This window comes from Arvicola amphibius, chromosome 9 (assembly GCF_903992535.2).
Source record: "Arvicola amphibius chromosome 9, mArvAmp1.2, whole genome shotgun sequence".
Taxonomy (NCBI): domain Eukaryota; kingdom Metazoa; phylum Chordata; class Mammalia; order Rodentia; family Cricetidae; genus Arvicola; species Arvicola amphibius.
This window is the reverse complement of record NC_052055.2, coordinates 111,147,615-111,158,240: the sequence shown is the minus strand read 5'-3', so window position 1 is coordinate 111,158,240 and position 10,626 is coordinate 111,147,615. Positions and strand designations below refer to the sequence as shown.

The 10,626-nt window shown below is 46.4% G+C and overlaps 1 pseudogene; it reads left to right on the top strand.

The window, feature by feature from the left end:
• Nucleotides 1–4,128: 4,128 nt before the first annotated feature.
• On the top strand, nucleotides 4,129–5,776 carry LOC119823775 (annotated as a pseudogene).
• The last annotated feature ends 4,850 nt before the right edge of the window (nucleotides 5,777–10,626 follow it).

Below are 10,626 nucleotides of genomic sequence, written 5' to 3'. Positions count from 1 at the left end.
AGCAGGCTGGGCAGTACAGAGTAAAGGTAACCAAGCCATGTAAAAGAATATAGATTAAAAGAGATGAGTTAAGTCTATAGTCCATGACCCCAGAGAAGCTGGGTAATAAGGAAAACCCTAAGAAAGACATGTATGGATCCCCCTGGGAAGGGGAATAGACAAGATCTCCTGAGAAAATTGGGAGTATGCAGGAGAGAGAGAAAAGGGAGGGGGAGGGAAGAAGGATTTGGGGAGGACACCATGAGGGGATGGGATGGCCAAGATGGGGGAAAGCCAGAGAGAGAGAGCAAGGAAAAAGATATCTTTTTTGGATTTTCAAGACAGGGTTTCTCTGTAGTTTTTGGTGCCTGTCCTGGAACTAGCTCTTGTAGACAAGGCTGGCCTCAAACTCACAGAGATCCACCTGCCTCTGCCTCCTAAGTGCTGGGATTAAAGGCGTGCGCCACCACCGCCCAGGAGAAAAATATATCTTAATTAAGGGAGCCATTATGGGGCTCACAAGAAAACTGGCACTAGGAAATTCCCAAGGATGACTATTGCTAAGACCCTAAGAGGGTGCCTAAATTGGCCTTTTCCTATAATCAGATTGATGACTTAATTGTCATCATAGAACCTTTATCCAACAACTGATGGAAGCAGATGCAGAGATTCACAGCTAAGCACTGGCCCGAGCTCCCAGAGTCTAGTTGAAGAGTGGAAGGAGCAATAATATGAGCAAAGGGGTCAAGACCAAGATGGGGATACCCACAAAAATACCTGACATGAGCTGGTGGGAGCTCACTAACTCCAGACTGACAGCAGGGAAACCTGCAGAGGACCAAACTAGGCCCGCTGAATGTTGTGTGACAGTTGTGTGGTTGAAGCAGTCTGTGGGGCCACTAGCAGTGGGACCAGAATTTATCCGTAGTGCTTTAACTGGCTTTTTGGAGCCCATTCTCTTTGGAGGGTTAACGTGATCAACCTAGATATAGGGGGGAGGGCCTTTGTCCTGCCTCAAATTGATGTGCTAGACTTTGTTGACTCCCCATGGGAAGCCTTACTGGCTCTGAGGAGTAGATGGGGGAGGGGTGAGTGGGGAAACAGGAGGAGGGGAGTGGGTGGGAACTGGGATTGGTATGTAAAATGAGAAAAAAAATTGTTTTAAATAAATAAAGAGATGGGTTAGAAAGATAGACAGACGGATACAAACATATACAGAGAGACTGAGCCTCCCTTCCAAGTCCCCCTTGGAAAAGACACATTTTTTAGATTTGCATCTTAGGGCCTGGCCGCATTCCCAATGAGAAAGACACACGTCACCAATAACGCTCTAATCATCATTTACAGGCACACTTAATTGCCTGAAAGAGAGCATTAGGCACACGGGAGCAGGGTACACGCATCGCTTTGGGCTATTAATCTAACTCGCTTTGCCTCACACCCATCCCTGCCAGGCAAAGGTTAATAGAGAGTTTATGAAATGCCAAATGCAATTAAGTCTCAGAGGAATCTCAGCTAGAGGCCATGCGGTTTCTATGGCAACCCAAAGGCGCTGGAATAGAGCAAGGGGGGGGGGGGGGTTGATGTGAAGGCTAGGTGAGCACATAAATACATTTCCTGTCTTCCCCGTCTTCTGAGTGACGAGAAGCAATGCTGGCTGCATTTGAAAACTGTTATGCAAAGGAATAAATCAGATTGTTTTTCTAGAATTAAATACATTTTCCCAAGGGTTTCACGGTGATTCTCTGCATAGCCGATATTCTGGTGTGTTGGATGAGAGTCGCGAGTCCTCTCGGGGGAGACTGAAGGAATAGAATGGGTGTTGAGGCTGATTAGGAGAAGCAGTGAATAGCCTTTAAACTCCAGCTAATGAGGTTTCGCTCGTGATCTCAGAAGCCGCCATCAAGACAATGAGAGACAGTGCGGCCATAATCAGAACTGGTTTTCCTGTCACTAATTGCACAGCGTTAGGGAATTAATCTAGTGAATTAATCATTTCATCTATTTAGCTATTGCCAAAACTTTGACTACATCACCAAAACCCAAACCAAAACTGGAGAAAGAGATTTGAGGCCACAGCTCACTCTATACTGCATGTGCCTCTTTCTTTGCTTAATCTGAGAATTCAGAAATAGTCTTAGGGGGCTGGAGAGATGGCTCAGTGGTTAAGAGCATTGCCTGCTCTTCCAAAGGTCCTGAGTTCAATTCCTGGCATCCACATGGTGGCTCACAACCATCTGTAATAAGGTTTGGTGCCCTCTTCTGGCCTGCAGACATACACACAGACAGAATATTGTATGCAGAATAATAATAAAATAAATATTTTAAAAAAAGAAATAGTCTTAGCTGTTTTCCCTATTAGATTTCCTAATCGTCAGATGACTGCAGATTTTCTGACTCGAATTTTAAAGCCAGCTCTATCCTCTCCTATCTTGGCACACTCTGTCGAGTTCTTAACTCGCTTTGCATTTGCCAGGCAGCTTCAGGTCTGCCGTGAGTCCCAGCTCAGGTGAGATCTGTCCCATGCATTGTGAGCTGTCAGCCCAGTGACTCTGCGGTCAATAATAGCAGCATGCACCTGCAGGCACCCTATTGGTCTGTGTACTGAAAGCCTAGAAGAGAGAAAGAGTCAACGGAATTTACGTGGAAGTCCCAGCGTATGGATTATAATAGAGAACTAGGGGCTGGCTGAGAGATGGCTCTGTGGTTAAGGCACTTCCTGTTCTAGAAGACCTAAGTTTGGTCCCCAGCTCCCACCTCCAGTGTCTTACAACAGTCCAGCTCCAGGGCATCAGGCTCCCTCTGCTGGTTTCTACAGGCACCTTACACACATGGGTCAACCTAAGAACACGTGTCCTTTCTCCCAAGCACCACACACACCACCAACACCAACACCACCACCACCAAGAACAACTAAACAAAAACCCCAAAGCCAACATTTTAGAAACAAGGCTTGCTGACTTGTGCCCGTGTTACCTGCATGACCCAAACGATGCTCAGAGGCTCGGTTTGAGAGATGCTTATTGCATCTTACAGAGGGGTTCTACAAAGCCCTATCTCCCAGCCTTCCCTCTAAGGTGATCTGCAGGGACAAGGTTAAAACTAACTCCTGTTTACACCTAGATAAAGGTCAACGGATGGATTCCAGCCATTTGTTTCCAGTGATAAAAGCTACCTCTGTCACATCTTATTTTTAGCCTGAGAAATAAGACCATAAACTTTCCCCGGCCTGATTTAAGTCTCTGGCTCAACCCCCGCTCATCCACGAATTCCTCTTGGCTTTCTGGTCTTTCTCCTTGTCATGCACACAGGAGGGTGAGTCTCTTCCATGAAGCTCCCGTACCCCTGACTTTTCTGTCACTCAGACAGTATCATACAGAGTGGCGCTCTCATTTTGCTCTGTGATCACAGGTTTCTGCAGTCATTGGGTCCCTAAAAAATCCTTAACAATTCCAGGATACTTTCCAGATGGCTCTGTGTGAGTCACACTGTTAACTAATTAGTTTACATTGTTCCTTGCACTCCCTACCCACCAAAAAAAAAAAAAAAAAAAAAAAAAAAAAAAAATTTGAGACAGAGTCTTATTATGTAGTCTTGACTGTCCTGGGACTCCACTATATAAGTCAGGCTGGCCCCAAACTCAAACAGACCCACCTGCCTCTGCCTCCCAAGAACTGAGACTAACTGTTCACAACACCACAACCCCCAAAAGATTTTTAAGTGTAAATCCTCCAACTCTGAGTTATCTCATCATGATGATAACAATGGTGAATTGCCTGCAGTGTTTTCAGGGTGAGACTCCTGATGGCCAGAGTCATGGAGTCAACAGCCATGTTTCCAGGGTGACCCCTGATGGCCTTCCATGAGCCCTTGGTATTATGCAATCGCATATTGGAAGTCCCGTGAAAAATCTGAGTCAGCTTTGCAAAGTTGTGCATCAAAGGCCTCAGTGTTAAGCACACTGGCTGGCAGGCCGCCTGAGTCTGGATCTGAAGTTGGTATGTGATGGATGGCAAAGTCCCAGTGTCCTATCTATCTCCATGATGAGCACCATGACCATTAGGGACTTAGGGAGAAAAGCGCATATTTCATCCTATAGTTTATAGTCTGTCTTGAAGTAAGGACTCAGGGCAGAAACCAAAGGCGGGAATGGAAGCAGAGACCATGAAGGAACCTCTGCTTACTGCCTTGCTCCTGAAGCTCACACGCTGTTACTTCTCTTACACTTCCCAGGATCACCTACCAAGTGGCTGGGGTTCTCACATCAATCATCAATGGACAAAATGGTTGACAGGGCCCACAGGTGTGGGTCCGTTCTATCTTGATCAAAGGTAGGAGAGTTGGAACTTCTGTTCTCGCAAGGTTATTGTCAACAGGTGTGGCTAATATCGAGACCCGGTATTTCAGGTATTAAGTAGTAGATCTGTTTATACCTCAAACAAAAATCTAAGGACACAACCAGGTTCCTATTCCGTTAGGAAGGTAACAATGGTTTTCACACAGGGAGTGGCTTGCCTACAGAATGTTTTGGTGTAGGGCGTGAGTGTTACTTGTCTTGTTTTGGCAACAGAATATTTAACTAAGAATGTAGCCCATAATCCTTTAGCTGGTTTATTTGTTCCTTATATCATGAAAGCGCAGTTTTATCTTCTTCCTACCTTTTGGGGTCAGGCTTTTAAGCAAATGGAAATTATACATGGGTGATTGTTGGGGAATATTATTTTAAGGTGTGTTACTTTTGTCTATGCTGCATTTGATTAACTGTGAAGCTGTGATTCTTTGTCTGTCTAAAAACACCTAATGGTCCTAATAATGAGTTGAGCAGACAATAGAGAGTCAGGAGCAAGGATAGGCGGGGCTGGCAGGCAGAGAGTATAAATAGAAGGAGAAACTAGAACAAGGAGCAAGAGAACAAGGAGAGGAGGACATCAGAGGCCAGCCACCCAGCTACACAGCAAGCCGTGGAGAAAGAAGTAAAGTAAGGTATACAGAAATAGAGAAGGATAAAAGCCCAAAGGCAAAAGGTAGTTGAGATAATTTAAGATAAGAAAAGCTGCCAAAAAATGCAGCCCTCGGAGAGCTGTGTGGATCTGTGTCTTGCTTCAACAGTGTTTGGACGGAACAAACTGGAGGCCTCTCTTTGTTAGCTTCCAGCCGCTCTTCATTCTCTCCAGTTGCAGCCCCTGGGACCATCTTCTCCCTGCCTTCAGCTCCTAGGACAGCCAGCACCGTGTCTTTGCGGTTAGCTTCAAACTGCATCTCAGCCGTGACCTCCCAGGTTTGTCAGAATTATTCCACCGAAGTGGAGGCTGCCGTGAACCTCCTGGTCAACCTGCACCTGTGGGCCTCCTACACCTACCTGTCTCTGGGCTACTATTTTGGTCGGGATGATGTGGCTCTGGAGGGTGTAGGCCACTTCCTCCATAAATAGGCCAGGGAGAAGCGCGAGGGTGCCAAGCGTCTCCTCAAGCTGCAGAACGATCACCGAGGCCATGCACTCTTTCAGGATGTGCAGAAGCCGTCTCAAGATGAGTGGGGTAAAACCCAGGAGGCCATGGAAGCTGCCTTGGCCCTGGAGAAAAACTTGAACCAGGCCCTCTTGGATCTTCATTCCCTGGATTCTGCTCGCACAATTCCTCATCTCTATGACTTCCTAGAAAAGCACTTCCTGAACGAGGAGGTGAAAGTCATCAAGAAGATGGGCAACCACCTGACCAACCTCCGCAGGTTGGCTGCTGGGCCCCAGGCATCTCTGAGCGAGTACCTCTTTGAGCGGCTTATTCTCAAGCATGACTAGGAGGCCTCTCGTTCCAAGGGGCTCCTGCCTCTGCTCTGCACCAGCCTCAGGACCTTCACCCAAAACTCTCAAGAAGCCACTAGGCAGCTTTGTAACGCCCTGGAGCCCCTCTCAAGTCTTAGACTAAGTAAAAGTAAAGCCTTTTGAGACAAAGAAAGAGGGGGGGAGAGAGAGGGGGGGGGGGAGAGAGAGAGGGAGGGAGGGAGGGAGGAAGGAAGGAAGGAAGGAAGGAAGAAGACTGCCGAGAAACAAGCCACACTAAGGCCGTGTGTTCATAAGTAATAATAAGCCTCTATGTGATTTATTTGGGTGCTGGGCCCCTCAAAAAGCCAAAAAAGTGAAACATCCTCCAACAGGCGATTCTTCAGTATTCACTGGAACTCCCTCCCAACACCAGCCTCTGCCTCCGTTTTATCTCACGTTTTCACGTTTTCACTCATGTCTTTGTTCTCTTAATGTTCTAATCCCCATGCCCCTACCCTGGTAATTGGCATCCTTGTCGAAGCTGGTCTCCGACAAATGCCCCCGTAGACTTGCCCACAGGTCAATCCAATAGAGACATCTTTTCCTCAGTTGAAGTTCCCTCTTCTCAGGTGACACTAGCTTGTATAAAGTTGACAAAAAAACAAAAAACAAAAAAAAAACAAAAAAACTACCCAGCACACTCACTATATTAGGGTTTCTATTGCTGTGAAGAGACACCATGACCGTGGCAACTCTTATAAAGGAAAGCATTTAATTGGGGCTGGCTTACAAGTTCAGAGACTTAGTCCATCATCATCATGATGGAAAGCATTGTAGCATACAGGCAGACATGGTGCTGGAAAGGTAGCATTTGAAACCTCAAAACCCACTTTCAGTGACACACTTCCTCCAACAAATCCACACGGTTTCAAATAGTGCCACTCCCTATGAGCTATGGAAGCCATTTTCATTCAAATGATCACACCCCTAAACTCCAACACCCATTCTTTCTGAGGAACTCCAACTGAAAGCCTGGTTTCTCGGCCCCCAGTGCCAGCTTTTGCACCCAACTGTGTTACCTGGGGCAAAATAACTGGCTGATGTGGTTCTAAGTCTTGTCACACTGAGTCATGGAGGACTGAAAGGCTCTCCGACATTCCTTCCCTCTCTGTAGCTCTCCAAAATCCCGAACAAGAAACTGATCTTCATGACTGTGGAACACAGAGTAAGAGAAGCCTGCAAGCAGTGGTTTCATGGATTGTATGGTTGTTTTGACATTAAACACGTGGCCCTGCTGGAATTGAGGGATAGACAACATGGCTCTTCTCCCTCCCTTCCAACTTCATGTCTTCGCAGCCACAGTCTGGTGGTCTAGGAATTGACACCTTTATCACAATAGCTATGAGCCCCAACCAAGTATTTTTTTATTTATTTTATTTTATTATTTATTTAGAAATTGTTTTTTACTTAGAAATTGCACTCACTGAGGCAGACCCCTTAACTTCTCACAATGCTCATATTGCCAACTCAGGAAACCCTAAATCCATTTGATGATTGATCTAATGACCTTTGCTGACCAGAACTCATGTCTCGCCCTGGGGCTGGGGTGGACAGGTAGAGCGTACTGCATCTCTGTAACTGGGGATACTTCCTCATTGGCCAAAGTGGTTATGACACGGGGACTTGGGATTCCAGCCACATTTCCTGAGGATTCCTGCTGTAGGCTAAAAATTAGGGCATATCCTAGGCATCTTCAGGTCACCTCCAAATCCTGTACCTCAAAGCTCTCTACTGTAGAGAACTTGCCCTTAAACAATCTATTACTACAGAGAGTCATGTTTTATTTGTGTAGCTCATTATCCAGGCCCTCACCTTCTGTGGTCACATCGCCAACAGCATCCCCACATCTCAACAGCATCTCACTTCCTATCAAGTCCTGGGTCATTACATCCCCTAACTTGTTACCATCTCATCTCTGAAGCCACGCAGCTTTTTCAAATGCTCATCACGAAGTCCTCCTGTTGCCTGCTTGTCTTTAAGACCCAACAGAGGGTGTCACAGAAGCTCTAACTCGGCAGCTCACTGCTGTCCCTGGGTTATCAAGACTTTGAGCTCTTGGCTGGAAGAGAAGGAACTGCTGCAGACCTTCATCCCTGCCAAAGTCAATTTATAGAAAGGAGGGACCAGTCTACAAGGAAGCCTCAACTCCTTTGCTGACTGTCGTTGTCCTAAACTTCACGATAGTTGGCTTTGGCCAAAAAGGACACCTGTATCATTATACTGGCAGTCAAGTATCTGTATTTAACTCACCAAGCAGAAACCTTTGAAGGACCATCGCTCAATGTGGGCTTCACCCAACCTTCAGCTTCCTTTAGAGACAATCATGTAGCCTTCAGAGAACAGTCAATGTCCTGATGATTTTGCACTTAAGAAGAATTGTGCTTTTGTTTAAGTATCAGCCTGGACTTGAGCACAAGATAGGGAGTTTTCACGCACACGTGCACACGCACACACGTGCACACACACACAGAACATATGCAAATTCCGGCAAAATGCTCAAACAAGTAAGATTTAAAAAAACAGCAACAACAACAACAACAACAACTTAAGACGATTGTGCTCAAGCTCCACAAATACAATGAAACTTACTACTGTGGTCATGGAAGCAAATGTAGTAATAAATATCCATTGTTAGTAAGTGTTATAATCCATGACCTTTGGCTTTCGTAGCATTAACGGGGAAGGAACCCTGAACGGCGGTGTGTCTTGTTCAGAGTCATGCTGACCACCAGAAGAGAAGGAACTAGAATACACCTCCTTCGATTGCTGGCTCATTTCAGCCTGCACTCCGTCTGGAATCATTCTGGATTGTAGACTCTGGCAGTTCAAGTGCTTGTTTGACACCAGTGGCTCTCAAGCCGGCTCAGCGCAAAGACAAAAGTCTAAGAAGAGCTCACGTCTGAGTACCCTGCTCTCCTCGCTTTGCTCGCTAAGGCCCCGAGTGGGAAGATTTTCTTTGGTTTCCCCAGGAGACTCTGCTGTGCAGCTAAGGATAGTAACCCCGGGTTGTATCTTCTCCTACATAAAATAACTAGCTATAACTTAAAGTCTCCGTATCTTTTGCTGCTCATGATGAGGAGGAATCGCTTGGGGAGCAGGAAGGGGGAGTGACACGGTTCATCCCCTTTATAGGGGTGCTCAGTCCCGAATGCGTGCACGCTAAACTGCACCTGCTGGTCACGTCCCTGAGACATTTATGAGAAAGAAAAGGTCCAGAAGGTGTTTCAAGGGAGTGATAATGGATTGGCCACCAAGTGAGTTCTCAGCTAGCAGCTGGGGAGAGGAGCTATCAGACTCACTCAAGCTCCGGACTGTGATCCCAACACAGGTATTTCCACTCAGTACTGAATTAACACTTTTTTACAGTATAAAAATAAAAAACGAAGCCGGCCAGCAGTAATCAGGAACACAACACTGACCCCAAGTGGCAGGAAATGTAATTTTATCTTCTGTGTTTCCCCAAAGAGGTGAGAGTCCCTCAGGCTATGGGAACAAAGCCCTTCCGTTTCCTTCATTATCTTTGATGAGCCTGATACTGCTAGGGCTGGCTAACAGCAGGTGCCTGCTCTCACCTCAGCATCCCACAGGGCCACCAAAGCATGTCTCATGAGCAATGCGCCTGAGTGAGATCTGTCGCGTTTAGCTTAAACAGAAGTGATCGACATCCTAAAGGCTTTTGCCAAAATAATCTAACGAGAGTTTTTGATTCAAAATCCTGAAAACTCTTTTCTGGGTTTAGATGCTGAAAACTCAGGTGGAACCGTGTTCCTAAGATAAAACACAAGTCCTGAAGATTCAAGCCCTCTCCCCGAGGTACTTTCCATCCCTTCTTGGTTGTCTGAATGTGCTCACTGTTGTGGCTGATGTGCTTACAGTATTGTGATGCAGGAAGCCACGCAAGATGCAGTATAACCTCTGAGTCCGAGCATCAGTGGGGGGAGACGTAGATGTGGGGGTCCTGCACGAAACCCCCACATCTTAGAGGTCACACTGCATGCTGTACCACGACACTGAATGCGTCAGCCACAACAGTAGGTGAACACATTTAGGTGGCCAAGAAGGGATGGGGAGCAGCAGTGGGGGAAACGCAGATGTGGGGGCGCCGCGGGGGTCACAGAGTCCCTATCTTCAAGACCAAGGCTTTGAAGTAAAGGGTGACAGGTAGGGAAACTGAGTCTGTTACCAAGCCAATGGTACAGAGTGGGCATGAGGAAGACAGAGAGTATCAGCAAGCCCCCCCCCCATTCCCCAGTTCTCCAATCATCTTGAAACCCCAATTCTGGTCTCCCCTCTTTGGATAATCTTGCCTATTATCACATCCCTACTTAAAATATTCTCATCTCTTTCTATTTGGGTGCATTTTATAATCAATTGAAAGCATTTGTTTGCACGAGATCTCGCCAATCATCCCTGGTTTCCTAGGAAATAAATGATGGGCTATGGAGACTCGCTTGCATCCATGGAAAAGCAGCCTTTGCTACCGACTTCTCATTGCTCCTTGTACTTAACTCCGTTTAAATTAACTAGGACTTGATTTTCAAATTAACGTTCTCAAGGGGAAATACATTACATCACGGCTTTTCATTTGGAAAGCCACGATATGCTCATTACCGTCTCAATGTTCGTCTGGTTATTAAAGTGATCACTCATGTGGTAAGACAGCAGCCGGAATCCAGGCCAGTGACAAGGGTGGAGGGCCTTCTTCACACTCTTAGCCACAGCTGTGGCCTCATCTACCCCGTCACAGCCAGAGTTGGAATGACTGCAGGAAACAGTCACTCAGGTTCATCCACGTGACCATAACATTGTTAGGCCTGTCGGGACCC